Below are 19,663 nucleotides of genomic sequence, written 5' to 3' on the forward strand. Positions count from 1 at the left end.
GAAGACAGGACTCATAGGTTGGAAGTGATTCACAATCACCAACTTCAAGAATTTCTTCTTGAGCCAACTTGTTTATCCTGTTCTTATTGATATGACCTAGTCTACAGTGTCAAAGGTAGACTTCTAACATATTATCCATTCTAGGATGTTTACTGAAGGTTTGAACCACATTAACAGGCTGTGATAGTAAGTAAATTCTATTATTTAGTTATCCAACAAGCATTGTAACACCATTCAAAATGATATTGTAAACATTTTTTTTATTAAAAATTTATAACTGTACATGGCCAAAAGGCCTACAGAAATAATATTTAATAAAAAACTTGGACAATAGTGACATTCACTTAGAATTACTTTACGAGAATTGATTACAAGGTTCATGATTCCTAAAGCTAGAATTGAAACTTTGCTTCCATCTCCAACATTCAGGAACCTCTCACCTTCATCAAATCTCCTACTGACCTGCAGATCCTGCATCGAATTATAGATATGATAAGGACTTTTGGTATCCAATATCTAAGCAGTAGTATCACAAATAAAAAAGTTGCAAGGTATTATCATATAATTACCTTGCTTCTTCTTTGGCCTGTTCGGATCCAGGGAGGCAATGTATAGAGGACATTTCCTCTTCCAGTGCCCATGCTTCTTGCAAAAGAAGCACTCCGCCTGGCTCTGATCGGGCTTGTACTTCTTGGTCTGACCCTGTACAGATGTCCCAGCATGCGGCTGTACCTTCTTATTCTTCTTCTTCTTCTTATTCTTCTTCCCTTTCTTAAAGGATCGATGACCAGAAGAAGATCCTCCCACAACATTCACTGACTCCTTATGGAGCTGGTGATCCTTCTCAAAGTTCTGCAGCAACCCCAACAAACCGTGGTAGTTTACTGCAGGCTTTGTCATCCAAAAATGAGTAAGGAAGGGGAGGAAGGATTTTGGCAAAGAATTAAGGATCGCATCCTTACCGAGCTAGTCGTGCAAGGAAAAGCCCAGTTTACTTAGGTGCTCAATCATTTCGATCATGTACAGTATATGATCGGTGACTGAGGCCCCATCCCTCATTCGAGCATTGAAAATGGCACAACTAGTTTTATACCTTTCAACATCGTCAGGCATGCCAAAAGAGTCGTTCAACATTTGAAGCATCTCCTGCGGTTGGGCGTTCTCGAACCTACGGCTGAACTCATCATTCATTGCTGCCAGCATTATGTATCGAATGGTGGTGCGATCGTTGAGCCACTTCTGGTCAGTATCTCGAACCATCCCTCTAGTGTTCGGGGCTGGCTCCTCAGGTGCCGGATCCGTTACTACATAAAGGATCCGCTCATGCTCAAGGATGATTTTCAATTTTTGATACCAGCTATCGAAATTAGGTCCCATGAGCTTGTCATTATCTAATAATGACCAGAGCGACAGGGTAGTGGCCATAGCTGCATAAAGGAAAATCAGACCTTTATTAGTATATAAATTATTAATACTAAAGACTTGGACTTTAGTCTAAAGTTTCTCCTAATATTTTTACGAACTGGTAGCCTCAACCTCCAATTCAAGGAATTACTTTAATTCCTTAGCGGGTACTAGAATCCACACAAACCACACACGAGATCAACTTTGGTTGGTCAACCCATGTGCATCTATGGGTAAGTTCATAACCAGTTGTTTCTCTAAACAACTTCTAGTAATTGATTTTGCCCCAGAACCTAATCAATAGGCTTTGGCCTCCACTGAAAAGATCTGGTTAGGTCCAACTATTAACATGACTTGATTTGGTGAATCAGACCAATAAATGATTAGGCCCGACTTTGGCCGGCCAATTTGACCACCATCAGAAAGACTCAACCAAATTATCATATTATGAATGATAATTCCATTAGTCAATAAGCACCAGGCCTTTGGGCCTCCAGTGATTATTAAACTAATGGACTCATTATCACTCACTTAATGGGAGGCTATGACTTAGTTATCACTATAACTTAATCATTTTAGGCACCTAATAATTTTTTAGGATTTTTATTAAAGGATAGAAAAGAAGAAATTAACCAGCCAATTTCAATCCTCCCACTAACTTCACCAAGTCAGATTAAAAAGGATTTAATTAAAGCCGGTATTAGGAGCACCTAAATCAGTTACACTGATTTACCTAATGACATGGGTGAGCCCTAATCATCAAGTAATCTAATCAAAACCTAACTCACTAGGTTGGACAGGTAAGTGAGATCAGTGGTGGGGATAAGCCATTAACTCGTCAGAGATCGAATCAATGCGAGTAGCTCCCACTTAAAAACCACTGGTCAGACTACTTAACTTACCTTAGACACCAACCGGTTGATTAGTTTTAATTTGATCAACTTAGTAAATAGAGTTCAACCGCATAGCCATGAATTAAGTCCATCTCGGTCTAGTTAAAGACATGGACCCATTCAACTACAACTATTGGAGTTGAGTCTAGAGTGTCCTTGACCTAATCTAATTCAATTTTTGATTAGATTTGACCAATTACTCTAATTTAATCCATTTCTTTAAGCTGACCTTAGGTCTAACCCAATTATGGACCTAATCCATCTAATCCATTGACCCACAAGTTATGCAATTATCTTAGGTCTTAATTCATAATTCTAGACCAACTAGACAATACTTAATTCTTTTAATTAAGTATTTAGGCTGATGGGTCAGGGTTTGGCATTTCAAAAATAATTTTCAAATTTGAAAGGTTTTATTTTCTGTTCACCAAATGTGTTGACCATTTCACAAACGGATCAGCACATTTCATAAACAGCAATCCTATTGCTAATTACATAACAGAAAATAACTCAATCAAAATAAATCATGAATATTCCTTTAGATCTAATCTAACATATTCATGATAAATTTTATAATTGAATCTTTACAATTAAGTCCTTTCGCTGCTTCGTCTGCATGGGATATAATTGCATCGACACCCCTACCGCCATAGGAGAACCCCATCGAATGGAAGGTGAGAGCCTTTAAACCTTACTTTTCTCCTATGATCGGATGACCATGGCAACCAACCCAATTAGACTACTTGCTACTTGGATCAAGTATATCTAAATATACCAATTTCAAAATTTAAATTTTAAATTTCAAATTTTAAATTTCAAACAAATTTTAAATTTCAAATTTTAAATTTTTGAATTTCAAATTTTGAATTTTAAATTTTGAATTTCAAATTTGAAATTTTAAACAAATTTTAAATTTTAAATTTTAAATTTTAAATTTTTGAATTTTGAATTTTGAATTTTGAATTTTGAATTTTAAATTTCAAAATTCAAATTTCAAATTTTGAATTTCAAATTTTAAATTCAAATTTCAAATTTAAACTTTTAGATTACTACTTAATCTACGCATACAAATGTATATCATATTTTAGAACCTGGCTCTGACACCATTTGTGGGAATTTCAGTGCAGGGGTAAAATAGTAATTTTAAAACTTTTTCAAAATTATAATTTTACAGTGAAAATTATTAATTAATCTAATTAATTAATATATATTAATCCTACATAAGGATCTAAATATGATATATATAGCATGCATTTAAATTTAAAATTTTGAATTCTCTACAGTAAATATTTTACTGTTATGTGTTCAGAACACATTACCTTCGTGCAGGTAGTCGATCGCTGCAGTTTGATCATCGTTGAAGAGGTTTGATCATTGCAATACAGCCACACAGTATGTCTGGCCTCTGTGGATCATCCACATGAAGCTTCCGATCTGATCGGCTCTTCACGAATGCTAATTCATTGCAGAACCCTTTCGACGACCGATGCTGATCGAACTCCTTCGATCTTGATCTGTCGACTCATCGGATACTCTGAATCATCAATAGATATACTTGAGTGGTTGATGAAGCTCTTCCTAAAGTTTGGTGGGCTCACGACACTCGTAGCTCACCTTCTCACTTCTCGAACCCTAGGCAGAAACCTTAGGGTACTCCAAGAAAAACCTTGTGCCCACTCTCTCTTTTCTTTTCTCTTCTTTTCTTTTCTTTTCTCATGTAGAGGGTCTATTTGATGCCCCCTTTTCTCTCTCAGATCAGATATCGCATGCCCCACCTTCTCATTTCTTTTAAAACAGTGCAAGATGTATCTTTACAGCATTTTTACAGCGTGAGAAGATAAAGCTAGGTGGTTGCTCACTTGAATTCAAAAGCCAACCAACCAATCTTTATCCACTCTTGGCTTGAGAAGAGAGGGGCGTGGGCTTGTTTGTGCATGGAGAGTTTTCACCAGAAACCTTTTCTCGTGTAGAATAAGTGGCGCACAAAAGAAAGGGGTGGCGCATAGGATTTGTTGCCCATTCAAATTCAAACATCCTTTGAATTTGAATGGCCAACCAACCTTATCATTATCCACCCAAATGGTGCACAAAGAAGGGGTGTGGGAAGGCTTCTGCATGGGAGAAAATTCACAAGAACTTGTTTCTCGTGAATTGAAATAGGCGCAGGTGAGTGAAGTGGCACAGGGAGATAAATCAAAGGTGGTTTCAAACCTAATTGAACCAACCTTATTAAAATAGGTTAGGCACAGTTAGACTAAATTAAACTTAACACAATTAGGCTTAATTAGGCTCAATAAAGTTCTAATCAAATCATAAATTGACTAAGTCCAACCCCTGATCAGATCAGGGACCAAACCACCTCGGTGATTAAGTCAACTCTTAACCTAATCGGGTCAAACCCAACTGAATCCAATTCAATTGGACTTGATCCAAAAATAATTACTCAATCAAATTGAGTTAATTAGTGATCAAATCACTAATTAAATCTCTCATAAATACTGAGTCTAAATTCGATGGGCAATCGGGCATCAAAGTCCATCAATATGAAACCTTGATCGAAGAGTCCCAAACCAGTGGGACTCTTGACCCCGATACCCAAAATGTGTGAAACTCGTGATCAGAGAATCCTGATTCTCAATCACAGAGTCTTCGAGTATTTGGACTCTTGGTCGAAGAGTCCCAGTCCAGTGGGACCCTTCACCAGCCATCAGATCAGATAGGAACCTCTAATGTGTGTGACCCCGCAGGTTCGAACCTAAGTCGGTAGCACAGAAACCAATTCCTATACTAATCGAAGTGATCATCTAGTAATGGTATCCAATGTCTGGATAGGTCGAATAGTCGCAATCGCAACATATAGAACCTACGTGAATATGGTTACTGTATAATTCATCCCTTTTGATCCCTGTGTTTGGGATGACTCAGGGTTAAACTGTCAACCCTGATTAGATCATCCAAATCATGCTCAACTCAAACAGTCCTGTGACTCCTCACTAGGACTACCCTGGCCAAGGTTTTGCTAAATTGAAATACGACTATACATAGCTCCTGAACTGGAGTGGTCAATCCCATCTTGACGCACGCACCGACAAGTCAAGTACTTGACTACACCCAGTAGTCTTCCATCACTGAATTAAAAATTCAGGTAGTCTAGTGCCTAAGTGCAGTGAGTTGCTTGCAAGTCACCATAGCGGTCTCAGGTCGGAGGGACAGTTATACCTATATCCCATCAGAGCAAATCTTGACAGCAGAAAAAACTCTGGAGTCGGTCACGTTCAGTGCAGCTGTACCCTTACATCTCATCTATATGCCATACCAGTGTCTCCACACTCCTTGGTTAAGAGGACAACCAACCCATATGGCACACAACGACCTATGCTTGATAAACATTATCGTCCTTGGTAACAATGTATCATTTGGTCGTGAATAGGTTTAAGGACTAAAAGATAAATCCTCCTTTGTCGAGTCTAAATAATCCTAAGGACTTCACTACAACACAAGAGTTCATTAGAAGATGAAATAATTTGTGATGAAAAATACTAAAATAACTTTTATTTATTTATAATTCATATACTAATACAAGAAAGAGCACAACCGTCAACAAGCTGATGATTGACTTTGGGACACTATTCCCAACAGAGCCTATATGACTTAGAGATCAAGTAGCTGCAACATGCTTAGTGAAGCATTTGGATAAAGAGTTGCCCACGCATCGGTGTGCATGTTACCAATAACTATTATGTGAGGTGCATGTCATCGATGGGACCCCAGCACCCACAGAATCCTTTGTCATGTTAGGGTTTTCATTTTCTTCTCGAAGAGTGGAGAGATCTAAAAAATTAGTGGAAGTCATTATTTGCATCTTAAAATCCCTAGAAGTAAATTAAAAAAATTAAGTACAAAAGTCTAACTTGAATCTTTACTTTTGCAGTAAAACCATTATGTCAGCCTCAGACACTCTAGCTCGCATCCTTGAAACCAATCATTTTATCGTTAATAATTTCAAAGACTGGCTTTGAAACCTCAAGATTATCCTGACTTCAGAAAAATTAAGCCATGTTCTCGACCAGGATCCCGTTGTGTTGCCAAACCATCCTACTGCTGAGCAGAGAGCTGCTTTTGAGAAGTGGACGGATGAAGATAGTCGAGTTAAGTGCTATGTGCTGGTGTCTATGTCAAACGAGTTACAAAGTCAGCACGAGCATATGCCCACTATCTGGGCTATGATTCCTCACCTACAAGAGTTGTATGGTGAGCAAAGCCATACTGCATGCTTTGAAATATCCAAGAGACTCTTCAACTTGAAGATGCACGAAGGGCAGTCTGTCCATGAGCACTATATGATAGTGATCGAGGATATTGAGGAGCTTGAAAAGCTCGGGCTGGATATGCAAAAGGAATTGCAGATGGATCTGATCCTTCAATCCCTTACCAGTTCATCTAGTCAATTTATCATGAATTTTCATATGAACAAACTTGACTACACTATTCTTAAACTTGTCAATATGTTGGTCACAACGGAGGGTATCTTAAAGAGTTTAAGAGGCTCTGTTCTTGCTGTGGAGTGGACTTCTTCTTCCAAGAGAAAGTCTGTTGGAAGGAAGAAGGCTAAATCTGCAAAGAAGCAGAAGAAAGAGAGCAAACCGAAGAAGGATGGTCCAAAGATGGCTGAGGTAAAGGAAAAGTATTTTCACTGTCATACTGAATGTCACTGGAGGAGGAACTGTCTAAAATACCTAGAGAGCCTAAAGATCAAAAAGGGTGATAAACCTTTCAAAGGTATGCTCGTAATTGAATCTAACCTTATGGTTTCTTCCACTTGTAGTTGGATATTGGACTCTAGCTCAAGTGCTCGTATATGTACCTCAATGCAGGGTCTGATAGAAAGTAGGAGGTTGAAGAAAGGTGACATGATCCTTCAGGTCGGCAATAGAGCAAAGGTTGCTGTAGAGGCCGTTGGCACTTATCTTCTTCGATTACCATCTGACGTTAGATTAGATTTGAAAGACTATTATTATGTTTTTATAGCTAGTAGGAATTTAATTTTCATGTCTGTGCTAGCACAGGAAGATTTTAAAATTAGTTTCAATAAATATTTTTTTTTATTTATTTACAAAATAAATTGGTTGCACGAGGTCTTTTAATTGACAGTCTTTATCACTTGTATGTTGATGCGAATGTGAACCTAAATGAGCAAATAGTAATTACCATAGGCCAAAAGAGACCCAGAGATGAAATTAATCAGAAGTACTTGTGGCACTATAGAATAGGCCATATTGGAGAGGACAGGATAAACAGATTGAAAAAAGATGGGATCCTTAGCTCTCTTAGCCCAGAGCCATATCCAACTTGTGAATCTTACCTTCGAGGAAAGATGGCTAAGTTATCCTTTGTAGGATGATCGCTGTCGTAGGCGGTCAAGAATAAAAATCAACTCAAACTATATAGATAGGATGAGTCGAGATCGTTTCTACAGAAATTTAAGATGATTATCTTTTTTTTTAAGAAGAAATAAAAGAGAATTGATTATAGAATGATTAAAAAGAAATAGAATAGTAAGAATTAAATTAAAAGTATAAATTAATTTATGAAAAAAAATAATTTAGAGAAATAATTCAAGAATTCCAAATCCATCATGCAAATTAGATTTATTTTCTTTTTTTTCTTATGTTGCAATATTAATTCTTGTGATTAAGGTATTACTATAGCTTATCTATAAGAGATACGGACTGTATCAGTAGATTACATCTCATACTGTTAGAGTATAAACTATCTAAATTTAATTACAAGATATAAGATTTAAACTATCATACCATGATCTATCTCTCTAAAGCACGTACCGTATCCAGGGATCATGGCACGTCAATAGAGGGTATAGGTCATGTAGGCTGGATCAACACCTCAAAAGAAAATAAAAAGATATGAAATAAAAGTATAATTTTATTGCATAAAAATTAAATACAAGAAAAAAAAATAAAAATCTGTTTACAGGCTTCATCATATTCCTGGATTGAAGGGATTTAGCCATGCATCAAGATCTCTAGCTCCATAATCTCCCAATATTTGATCCTTAAAGCTCTTTGATTTTTTTTCTCTATTTTTTTCTTACTTTTTCTCTGATTTTTTCTTCTCTCTACTCTTATTCCTAGACCCTCTATTTATAGATAATTTTTTTATATTTTTTTGATAGAAAAAAGAGTCCTAAAGCCCTTAGAATTCATATAATATCCTTTACATTAATTTCTGACCGTCGGATCGCCTTTGAACTGCCCAGATCAGCCCAAAATCTGATGTTTTAATCCTTATCAAAGTCAGATGCATTTCTGACCATCCGATCGTGCTCCAAATGAAATTTCAGCCATTGGATTGTGCAAATCTCTCCTTAACAAAGTCGAAAACCACCACAGCCGTTGGATCGAGCTCCAGATTTGATCTGGACCATCGATTAGCACAAAAAGCCTTCGTTCCACTGTAGACCGTGCCTGTGGACCACAAACTATTCCTGTGGACTGCGCTTTTGATTCTGTGAGCCGAGCAATCGATCCATCATGCATCGAAGATAATTTTTAATATTTTTTTAGGATATTTTGGCTTGATTTTTGCTCCAATTTTTGCCTAAAAAATAAAAAAAAATCTACATTAAATTTTTTAAATTTTTTTTATTATTTTGGTGCTTAAATTGCTCAATTAAATCAACATCTATTTTTCATAAATATGCTCTAATTTTATTTTTTTTTAATTATTTATTTTTATTAAAAAATCTAATTTATTCATAAAATTAGGTTTTTAAGAAGATGTTAGTATCATAAATTATCAAAAATAACTTCAATAAATATAAAAATATACCACTTATCATACCTCCTAACTTAAACTTTACTCATCCTCGAGTAAAAAAAGAATTTAGAATTAAGTGCCTTTTAACTCAAAATTTTGAATTTCATCAAACAATTTTCAAAAAAGCCACTGATGTTCAATAGAGCGTGAGTGAGGTATGTTATTAGAGTATTAATACTAATCAATATGGAAGTTAAGCTAAGACCACTAAATTTTTTTTAAATTTTTTTTAAATTATTTCTACTTTTATCTCCAAATCATTAACCTCATATGGACAAGTATATTGTTACTTTCATCTTTCATTTATTGTTGCTGTTTTTTTTTTATGTTGTACCATTATTGAGTGTCTTAACCCCTTAAGCTTTCTGTTTGACCCATGTGGCAAGTTGTCAGCTAATGACTCCCAAATCAGATAGCTTGAGAGCACTAGATATAGAATACCCCTCGAATCTACTTGCTCGAATCAAACAGGCTATGAGTTAAAACTAGCTTTACAATAAAGCTTCTTTGTCCTTCATACCTTTCGATGCGAAACTCAATGCTTGCTTAGGCAAAGAGACCCGGTTACTCAGCATGAAGTACTTGAAAACTTTTCTCTTTTTTCTTTTAAATATGAAGAAATGTGTAGTTACTCTACACAAGTCCATAAGAAGTAAACTCTTCTTTGATCCTGATAGAAAAATTTAGAAATACTCAAAGAAAATTGTTTAAGTTCTAAACTTAACTCTTTATTGAGTTTTCTTAATACTTGATCTCTCAATATCTCACAAACTCTCTAATCTATACATCAATTTTTTTTTAGAAATGCTTGATTTAACTCGATTCTTAAGTATAATCAAGTGTTTAAATGCTAAATGCTAACTTACTTGAGGACTTAAAAAAAAATTTAATTTTTTTCTTATTCTCTCCCCCAACTTAATCAACATTGTCCTCAATGGAGTAGAAAAAATGAAGGATGCATGCAAACAGAAAGAAAAAAAGAGATGTCACCTGATATAGAAGTCTTTTCAAAATTAGTTCTCCCCCCAACTTATCCAATTTTATCTTCAAATCCCTACAAAAGATACGAAGCAAGGCTCGATTAATCTAAACAACATGCAAAAGAAAGCAAAAACAAAAGCTAAAATTGGGTTGCCTATCAAAAAGTGCTAAGTTTATTGTCTTCAATCAGACTAAATTATTGACAGATGTTTTCACACAGAGCAGTCCTTTATTCCTAAAAAAAATGAAGATTAGTTAAAATAAAATAAAAAAATTTGGGTTGCCTCCCAAAGAGTGCTAAGTTTATCGTCTTCAGCCAGACCATACTAATTCTGCCTCACTTATCCCGTATCAAATATTGGATTGACAAATTCAAATGGATAAGGTAGATGAGGTGAATCAAGCAGGGCATTAACCTCCAGGACTTGAATTTCTTCAATTGGTTCATTCAGAAAATTCATCTTTACAAGTGATTCAATAGGTGGTTGCCATTGTGGATGAACTCTCTGATCACTAAATAAAAAAATTTCATAAGCTATTTCAAATTTTTGATTTGGCCAAAGATTACAGTTAAAATCTTCTTTCCCTAGGTCAATGGTCTCATAGATCTCATCTTGGATCAAGTTTACATCAACTAATTGGTCTTTTTTGTTTTCAAGATTAAAAATATTAAGATCAATGGATATGTTTCTAAATGAGAGCTTCATGAGTCCATTGCGATAGTTGATTAGGGCGTTGGTGGTTGCTAAAAGTGGTCTATCTAAGATGACTGGGATGTGACCTTTTGGTTTGACTCTGGTTCAGTTTTTAGGATCACAAAATCCATAGGATAAATGAAATTACTGACCTTGATTAGCACATCCTCTACAACTCCTTTGGAGATTCTCACTGATCGGTCTGTCAATTGCAATATAATTTATGTAGGCTTTAATTCTCCTATCCCCAATTTCTCATAGACTGAATAAGGTAAGATATTCACACTAGCCCCTAGGTCTAACAAGGCCCTATCAATGATGGTTTCTCCAATGACACATGAGATTGTAGGAGATCTTGGATCTTTGTACTTGACTGGTATGTGGCTTGAAAGATATGAGCTCACACTAGCTACCAAGAAGGCTTTTTTGAGAACATTAATAGTCTTCTTCTTTGTGCATAGGTCTTTGAGAAACTTAACGTAAGTGAAAACTTGTTGATCATATCTAGCAGAGGAATATTTACTTTCACTTGTTTGAATATCTCTAAGATTTGATCCATGTGGGCTGAGTGTCTGTTGGACCTAAGTCTATTTGGAAAAAGAGCTATAGGATTGGTGGTTGATGTCTCAACTTGCTTGAACCTAGTGATGGGTTCTGCAATTGGCTTGGATGGCTCATCAACCTCTATTGAGTTAGGCTCGTCAGACTTAGTCTGATCAGTCTGTGGTTCAGTCGATTGATCTTCTTGATTCTCAGTTATACCTACCAGATTGTCTACTTGTGTTTCAGACCTTAAGGTGTGAATTGCATTTATATGGTTGAATCGACCTTCAGGTTGAGATTGTTGACCAATTTGGGCTCTTGGGTTAGGTTCAAGTTGGCTTGGCCATTTTTCTTTTTCTCTTTCACTGATGGTGGTAGCCAACTGACTTAATTGCATTTCTAGATGGATAATGGCTTGGGTGTTTGAATTTATAAGTTGGCCCGTGGTTTGCATATAATTATTTATGTTTTTTATCAAGGCTTCAAGACTTTTCTCTAGTGAATTATGCTTTTGGTCATTAAATTTTATACTATCAGAAGTGGTTTTTATTAAAATCTCTAACCCTTTTTCTAGTGCATTAAGCCTTTGATCATTGTTGAAGCCTTATGAATAATTTGATGGTTGAGTGGGCCTTTGATTGGATTGATTAAGGACAGATCTACTGGGATTTGACCCTTGTGACCAAAAAAAGTTAGGATGATTCCTCCATCCTGGGTTATACGTTGGTGCATAAGAGTCATTTGTACATTTGTAGTAGGCAAAATTTACCTATGCTACTTCATTCCCAATTGGGTTCATCAAAAAGAGACATTCTTCCATGATGTGGTCTGTGGCATTACATTCATTACAAGTAGATGTTAAAACTTGATTCACTTGGGTGTATCCCTTGAGTTCTAAGGCCTCTAACCTATGTAGTATAGTATTTATTTTGGCCTCTGTAGCTAGGGATGTCGATACTTGGTGCATAGCACCTCTTGTAGGTTTCCTAGTTGCATCCCACTGTAGGCTCTTTTCTACTAGGTCCTCTAAGAATTGCCAAGCTTCATTGGCTTCCTTATGCATAAACTAGCCCTGACACATTGACTCTAGCAGAGTTCTAGAGTTTGGGTCTAGTCCCTCATAAAAGGTTTGGCATAGTCTCCAAGTCTCAATTTCATGATGTGGGCATTGGGTTAAAAAGTTCTTAAAACGATCAAAACACTTCTAGAAAGACTCACCCCCAAATTGATAAAATTGGTTAATTTCATTTCTTAACTTAGCTATTTTATGATGTGGAAAAATTTTTCTCAAGAAAGTTTTTACAAATCCATCCCAAGTTGTGATCGAGTGGTTGGGACTATATAACCATTTCTTAGCATTGTCCTTGAGAGCAAAATTAATCAGCCTAAGTTTAATAGCATCATCTGACAATTGGTGTATTCTCATGGTGTCATATACTTTCTCAAATTCTCTAATAAAAATATATGCATCTTCATTATCAGTGAATTTAGGGAGCATGTTAATGATTTGAGGTTTAATTTCAAAAGTTGTTGCATTGGTTTGAAAAAGTCTGATACAAGATGGTTGGGCTGACCCAACAGGATAGCAAAGATCTTTTAGGACCTGAGGTTGATTGACTTCACTCATTGTGGACTCAAAATTTTTTTCGATTAGGGAAGGATTTGAATCAATTCTCACTAAACGACTAGATTCCCTTTTCCAAGAAAAAATTTGAAAATTTTTAGTTATTTTTGCATTTTTTTTTTTAAAGAGAAGAGGAAAGAGAGATAGATGAGAAGAGAATTCTAAAGATGAGAGCTTAAGGAGTCCTAAATCTAGAGATGATAGGGAAGAGTATTTTAATTAGGATTAATGATTGTAGGTTAGTAATTAAGTTATGCAGACAATTCTAGCTAAAAATAACCCTAGATTTAGACAGCTTCTAACCATCAAGATTGTCTTTGAGCACTCCAAGTGAAAGACTAGCCATTTAACTGACTAGGTAAGTGTAAGATTGGTGGGGTCCCCCCATTGCTTTCCTTAGACACCAACTGAGTTGGTCAGGTAAGCAAATGGAACCAATAAAATAACCATCTTCCTTCAGGACGTAGTTTCTGAATCACTTTTCTAGACACCAGTCAAACTGACTAACCCTAACTCGGTCTAACTCTTTGGATCCCTTATCCTATTGAGCTCAAGAGTCCTTAGGGGCCAACGTCTAATTAATTTTAAGTTAAGGTTTAGGTCAATACAATATGTAGGATGATGGTTTGTGGGTCAAAGAAGGGTGATGAAATTATTGAAAAATGTGTCCCATAAAGCCAATCGTCAAGCTGTTGACGGTTGAGCAACCAAGTATTGTAATTGATTTGTTAATAAATAAAATATATTTGGCATTTTCATCATAAGCTTTCATCTTCTAATGAACTCCGTTGTTATGATAAAGTCCTTAGGACTATTTAAGTTCGATAAAGAGAGGATTTATCGATTAGTCCTTAAAACTGTTCACGACCAAATGATAGGCTGTTAATAAGGACGACAGCTTCTATCGAGCATAGGTCGCTGTAGGCCATATGGGTTGGTTGTCCTCTTAACCAAGGAGTGTGGAGACACTGGTATGGCATACAGGTGAGATATAAGGGTACATCATCATTGAACATGACCAACTCCAGAGCATTCTGCTGTCGAGAATGTCTCTGATGGGATATAGGTATAAGTGTCCCTTAGACTTGAGATCGCCTCAGTGACTTGCAAGCAACTCACTGTGCTTTGGTACTGGACTAACTGAATTTTTAATTCAGAGATGGAAGGCTTCTGGGCACAGTCAAGTACTTGCGAAGTCAGAGTGTGATCGAGATGGGATTGACCACTCCAAGAGTTGGAGAAGAATGAGTCGCTGTATTTCAATTTAGCAAAACCTTGGCCAGGGTAATCCATCAGATGGATTTGATATTTTGAAATACAATGTGGACAACCTAATCAGAGTTGACAGTTGAGCTCTGAGGTGTCCTATGATCATTTTGATCAAGGGGATGAATTATATGAAAACTATATCCGCATGGGTTCTAAGGATGTTGTTCTACACATTCGACCTATCCGGTCGTCGGGTACCATTGCTAGATGGTCACTTCGATTGGTATAAAAATTTATTCCTATGCTACCGACTTAGGTTCGGACCTATGAGGTCACACACATTAGAGTTCATGATCCGATCGGATGGTTGATCAACGATTAAGAATCGTTCTAGGGTTAAATGATCAATACGATTGACATTTAACCCAGTGCAAGTGTTGCAGGAGGATCGATTAGCAATTCGATTGCTAATTGGCTTAATTTGATTAAGCCAATGGGCTGAGATTAAGTCTAATTAAATATGATTTAATTAGATTTATTTTAGGCTTGATTGGATCAAGTCCAATTGGTTTATTGGATAAGCCAAGTGCAAGGAGAAACTAGTCCTAGTTCAACTAGGACTTGGGTCAATCTAATTTCTAATTTGATTAGAAAATTAAATCAGATTTAAATATAATTTAATCTGATTAAATTAGGTTCTTAATTGGGTTAAGACCTATTTTAATTGGGTTGATCTAATTTTGATTTGATTTGGTTTAGGAAACCAAATTAAAACAAGTTATGAGACAAAATCCTAGTAGGACTAGGATTCCACCTTGCGCCATGTAAACCTTCTCCACGCCCTCTCTCTTATTCAACGCCAATCTCCACTTATTTTGTGCGACAAAAGCCCTCTCCCAGATCTCTCCCACGTTCACAAAAGGTCTCCTCTCTTCTTTCTTACATGGAAGGTGGTTTGGATCAAATCTAAAAGGAATAAGTTTGGATTTCGAATTCTATGAGATAGAGTTTTAGAAATCCAAAACTCTTTCAATTTTGCATCGAATTTATCCAAATTTTTTTTGGAATTTTCGTGGCCTTTAGGTTTTACATTGTGAACCCTTTGCTGGTGATCCATGCACGAAAATATGGAGGAGGTGCTCAAGAGTTGGGCGTCCCTTAACTTGCCATGTTTGGATAAGCCTTGACTAGGTGTTTGACCTAGACAAGAACTCTATCATATCTCTCTATATAAGATGAGTTTCTTCATAAAATTTTAGGGTAAGATAGATATTTGAGAGACCTTTCTACCATCCAAAAATCAGAGATAAATACCTTTGGGTCATGGAGATATAAAAGATGCAAGTTTGGGTGTCTAGAGAGAAAAACGTGAAGAAGAAGAGGGTCTTCTTCTTGGGTTTTTGTTTTCACATCTTTCCTCCCTCCATCTTGAGTTTCCTAAGAGTGTCTCAGATCTGAAACTCCTCCTTCTACTTTCCATCTTTGAAAGAGTCCAAATAAAGAAGAAGGAGGCACCTGATCAACCATCAAAGAAGGATCAGCACAGTACTAGCATACTGTGCTGATTTCCTGAAGCAGGACTTCTGATCGAGATTCGTGGGCTCGTGTGGATGACTCCTAGAGGCCGGATGCGTGTGCGGCTTGTAACATCATCCTCAAGCCCAGATCAACAAGGTTAGAATGTCTAACCTGCAAGGTAATAGATCTGATCTATTGTTTAATACATACATTAGATGTAGTATAGAAACATGTTGATATGATCAACATGTAGTTCATGCTATATTTATATATTTTAATTTTTGATTTAATGTCATGTAATAATCATGTAATAGGATCTTAGATCTAGAGATTTTTTGATCTTAGAAAATAAATTTTGATTTATTTTAGTCTTCCGCTGTATGATCTTGAAAAAGTTTCAAGATCTAACCCTCTTTTTCAAGATCTAACCCTGAAACCCTAGATCTGGTTCCTACAATTGGTATCAGAGCCAGGTTCTTTATTACATGATTATTTATACATGCTTAGATTATTTTTTAGATTAGATCTAATTTATAATCTGATTATTAAATCTGAAATTAAAATTTTAGATCAATCACAAACTGCAAGGTTGTCCTGCTGTAAGGTTTACCCCTTACAGTGCAAAGGTTGTCCTAGTTTGTGTAGATCTATCTTTAATCATAAATTTATTAGATATGATCTAGATTAAATTTATGATTTATTAGATTTAAAAGATGTTTAAATCTGAAATAAAATCTCTTTGTTAATAATTTTTGTGCAAAGAAATTATTTAAAGTTGAAATTGTTTCAATTACATGAACCTGCTTAGATTAGATCTAAAGTAGTTTCATGTTTATTTCACTTGCATCTTGATTATGAATCAAACATGCAATATGGTTGGTAGAATCATATTATAAAATTATTTTACAAATATGAAAATTATTTTTTGAAAAGCCGAACCCAACCCTCAGCCCAAAACTTAATTAAGAATTAAGAAGTTGTTTGATTAGGTTCTAGGATTGTGAATTGAAGAACCTAAGACACAAATCATAACACATTGGGTTAATGGGTTAGTGGGAATTAGGTCCATTAATTGGGTTAGACCTATGGTTAGATTAAAGATGGACTTAATTAGAGAATTGACTAAATCTAATCAATTGTTGTCTTAGATTAGGTCAAGGATTCTCTAGATCAATTACAATAGTTGTAGTTGGTCAAGTCCATGTCTTTAACGAGAACCAAATGGACTTGATTCTTGGCTAAGCGGTCTAGCACGAACTGTTAGGTTGATCTAATCGAAACTAATTAAACTAGTTAGTGTCTAAGGTAAACCAGACCGATGGTTTTTAATTGGGAGCCCGCTTACCTGGCCATTTCTGATGGTGTCTAAGGCAAGCTTTGGCAGACCCTCCCACTGATCGAACTTACCTGGCCTCTTGGTGAAATTATGTTTTGATCGGATCACTTGACTATTCGAGCTGACCCATGTCAGCTAGGTAAATCAGTGTGACTGATTTAGGTGCTCCTAGACCAGCCCTTTTAATGGTCTCCCTTAAGCTGACTTGGTGAAGCCAGTGGGAGGATCATGATAAGCTGGTTCATCTGACCTCATCCTCTATATTATTTAAATCCTCTAAAATTATTAGGTCCTTAAAATGACAAAGTTATGGAGATAACTGAGTCATAGCCTCCCATTAAGGTGTTTGATAATGAGTCCATGAACTCAATAATCATTGCAGACCCAAAGGCCTGGTGCTTGTTGACTAATGGAATTATCACTCATCATATGACGACTTGAAAGTATCTCTCTAATGGTGGTTAGGTGAGCCAACCAAAGTTGGGCTTAATCATTCATTGGTTAGATACACCAAGTATGATCATGTTAATGGTTGGACCTAACTGGATCCTTACAGTGGAGACCAAAGCCTACTGATTAGGTTTCTGGGGCAAAATTAAAATTACTAGAAATTGTTTAGAAAAACAATTGGTTATGAACCTACCCTTAGATGTACATGGGTTGACCAACCAAAGTTGGGCTTGTGTGCAGTCTAAGTGGATTCTAGTACCCGCTAAGGAATTAGGGTAATTCCTCGAGTTGGAGGTAGAGGCTACCAATTCGAATAAAATAGTGGGAGAAACCTTTTGATTGAAGTCCAAATCTTTAGGTTTAATGAATTAATTACTAATTAGGTTATGGTTCTCCTTTGTGCAAATATGGCCACTTCCCTATCGCTCCGATCATTGTTGGACAATGATAAGTTGGTGGGACCCAACTTCGATAGCTAGTACCGAAAGTTGAAGATAGTCCTGGAGCATGAACGGATCCTATATGTGATAATAGATCCTGCATCTGAGGAGCCAGCTGTCAATGCACGTGGAGCAATCAGAGACACTTACCAGAAGTGGCTCAGTGATCGGACCACGGTGCGCTGTATCATGCTGGCTATCATGAGCGACGAGTTCAGTTGCAGATTCGAGACGGCTCAGCCAAAGGACAAGCTTCAAGTGTTGGAGGATGCCTTTGGCACACCCGATGACGTGGAGAGGCACAAGACTAGTTGTGCCATCTTCAACGCCAAAATGCGGGATGGTGCCTCTGTCACTGATCATGTATTATACATGATCGAGCTGATGGAATGATTGAGCAAGCTCGACTTTTTCTTGCATGAGCAGCTTGGAAAAGATGCAATACTGAACTCGCTGCCCAAGTCTTATCTCCCATTCCTCACTCATTATAGAATGACAAAACCTGAAGAGAACTACCACGGGTTACTGGGGTTGCTTCAGAACTTTGAGAAGGATCACCAACTTCACAAGGAGTCGGTGAATTTAGTGGAAGATTCGTCTTCTGGTTCTCGACCTTTTGAGAAAGGGAAGAAGAACAAGAAGAAGAAAGTAAAGAAGGTGCAAGTTCAGGCTAGGACATCAGTGCAGAGCCAGATCAAAAGGTCAAGCCTGATAAGAGTCTATTCTACTGGCAAGCACCCTAGATTAGATAGTGTGTCAGATATCTACTTATGGCACTGTAGGCTAGGTCATATAAACAAGAACAGAATAAACAGGTTGACTCAAGAGGGAATCCTCGAAGTTAGTGATTGTGAATCACTTCCAACCTGTGAGTCCTGTCTTTTGGTAAAATGACCAAGTCACCTTTTACTGGAAAAGGTGAGAGAGCTACTGAGCTCTTGAGCCTAGTACATACTGATGTATGTGGGCCCATGAGCACCAGTGCTAGAGGTGGATATTTCTACTTCATAACTTTCACGGATGACCTATCCCGATATGGATATGTCTATCTGATGAAACATAAGTCGGATTCATTTGAAATGTTCAAACGATTCTGAAGTGAAGTAGAAAAATAAACTGGGAAGAGTATTAAAACTCTTCGATCTGATCGAGGAGGAGAATACCTTTCTAGTGAGTTTCTCACATATCTAGGAGAGAATGGGATTCTCTCCCAATGAACTCCTCCAGGAACACCACAGCATAATGGTGTGTTTGAAAGGAGGAATCGGACTTTGTTAGACATGGTCCGATCCATGATGGGTTTTTGCTAGCTTGCTGATATCCTTCTGGGGATATGCACTCGAATCGGCCTGTTATCTGTTAAATAGGATTCCAAGTAAGTCTGTAATTAAGACTCCATATGAGATATGGACAGGGCGTAAGCCGGTACTTTCACACCTTAGGGTCTGGGGGTGCCCGGCCTATATCAAACGATTAGTCACAGACAAACTTGGACCTAGGTCTGACAAATGCTCATTCATAGGGTACCCCAAAGAGACAAAAGGATATTTTTTCTACCATGCTGATGAACAAAAGGTGTTCATCAGCCTTAAGGCAATCTTTTTAGAAAAAAAGTTCCTTGGTGAAGGAACCGTTGCCTCTAAGGTTGAACTTGATGAAGTTCAACAGGTAGAAGGACCGACACCAATAGCTGAACTTGAGTCTGATATGATTAGATCAGATCCGGAGCCCAATAT

The 19,663-nt window shown here is 36.8% G+C and overlaps 1 non-coding gene across 1 annotated transcript; it reads left to right on the plus strand.

Annotated features, from left to right (window-relative positions):
• The first annotated feature begins 12,501 nt into the window (after window positions 1–12,501).
• Window positions 12,502–12,608, plus strand: LOC114913668 (small nucleolar RNA R71). Its single transcript, XR_003799577.1, has one exon. It is a non-coding gene; the product is annotated as a small nucleolar RNA R71 (small nucleolar RNA).
• Window positions 12,609–19,663: the final 7,055 nt, after the last annotated feature.

Source organism: Elaeis guineensis, chromosome 1, assembly GCF_000442705.2.
Source record: "Elaeis guineensis isolate ETL-2024a chromosome 1, EG11, whole genome shotgun sequence".
Taxonomy (NCBI): domain Eukaryota; kingdom Viridiplantae; phylum Streptophyta; class Magnoliopsida; order Arecales; family Arecaceae; genus Elaeis; species Elaeis guineensis.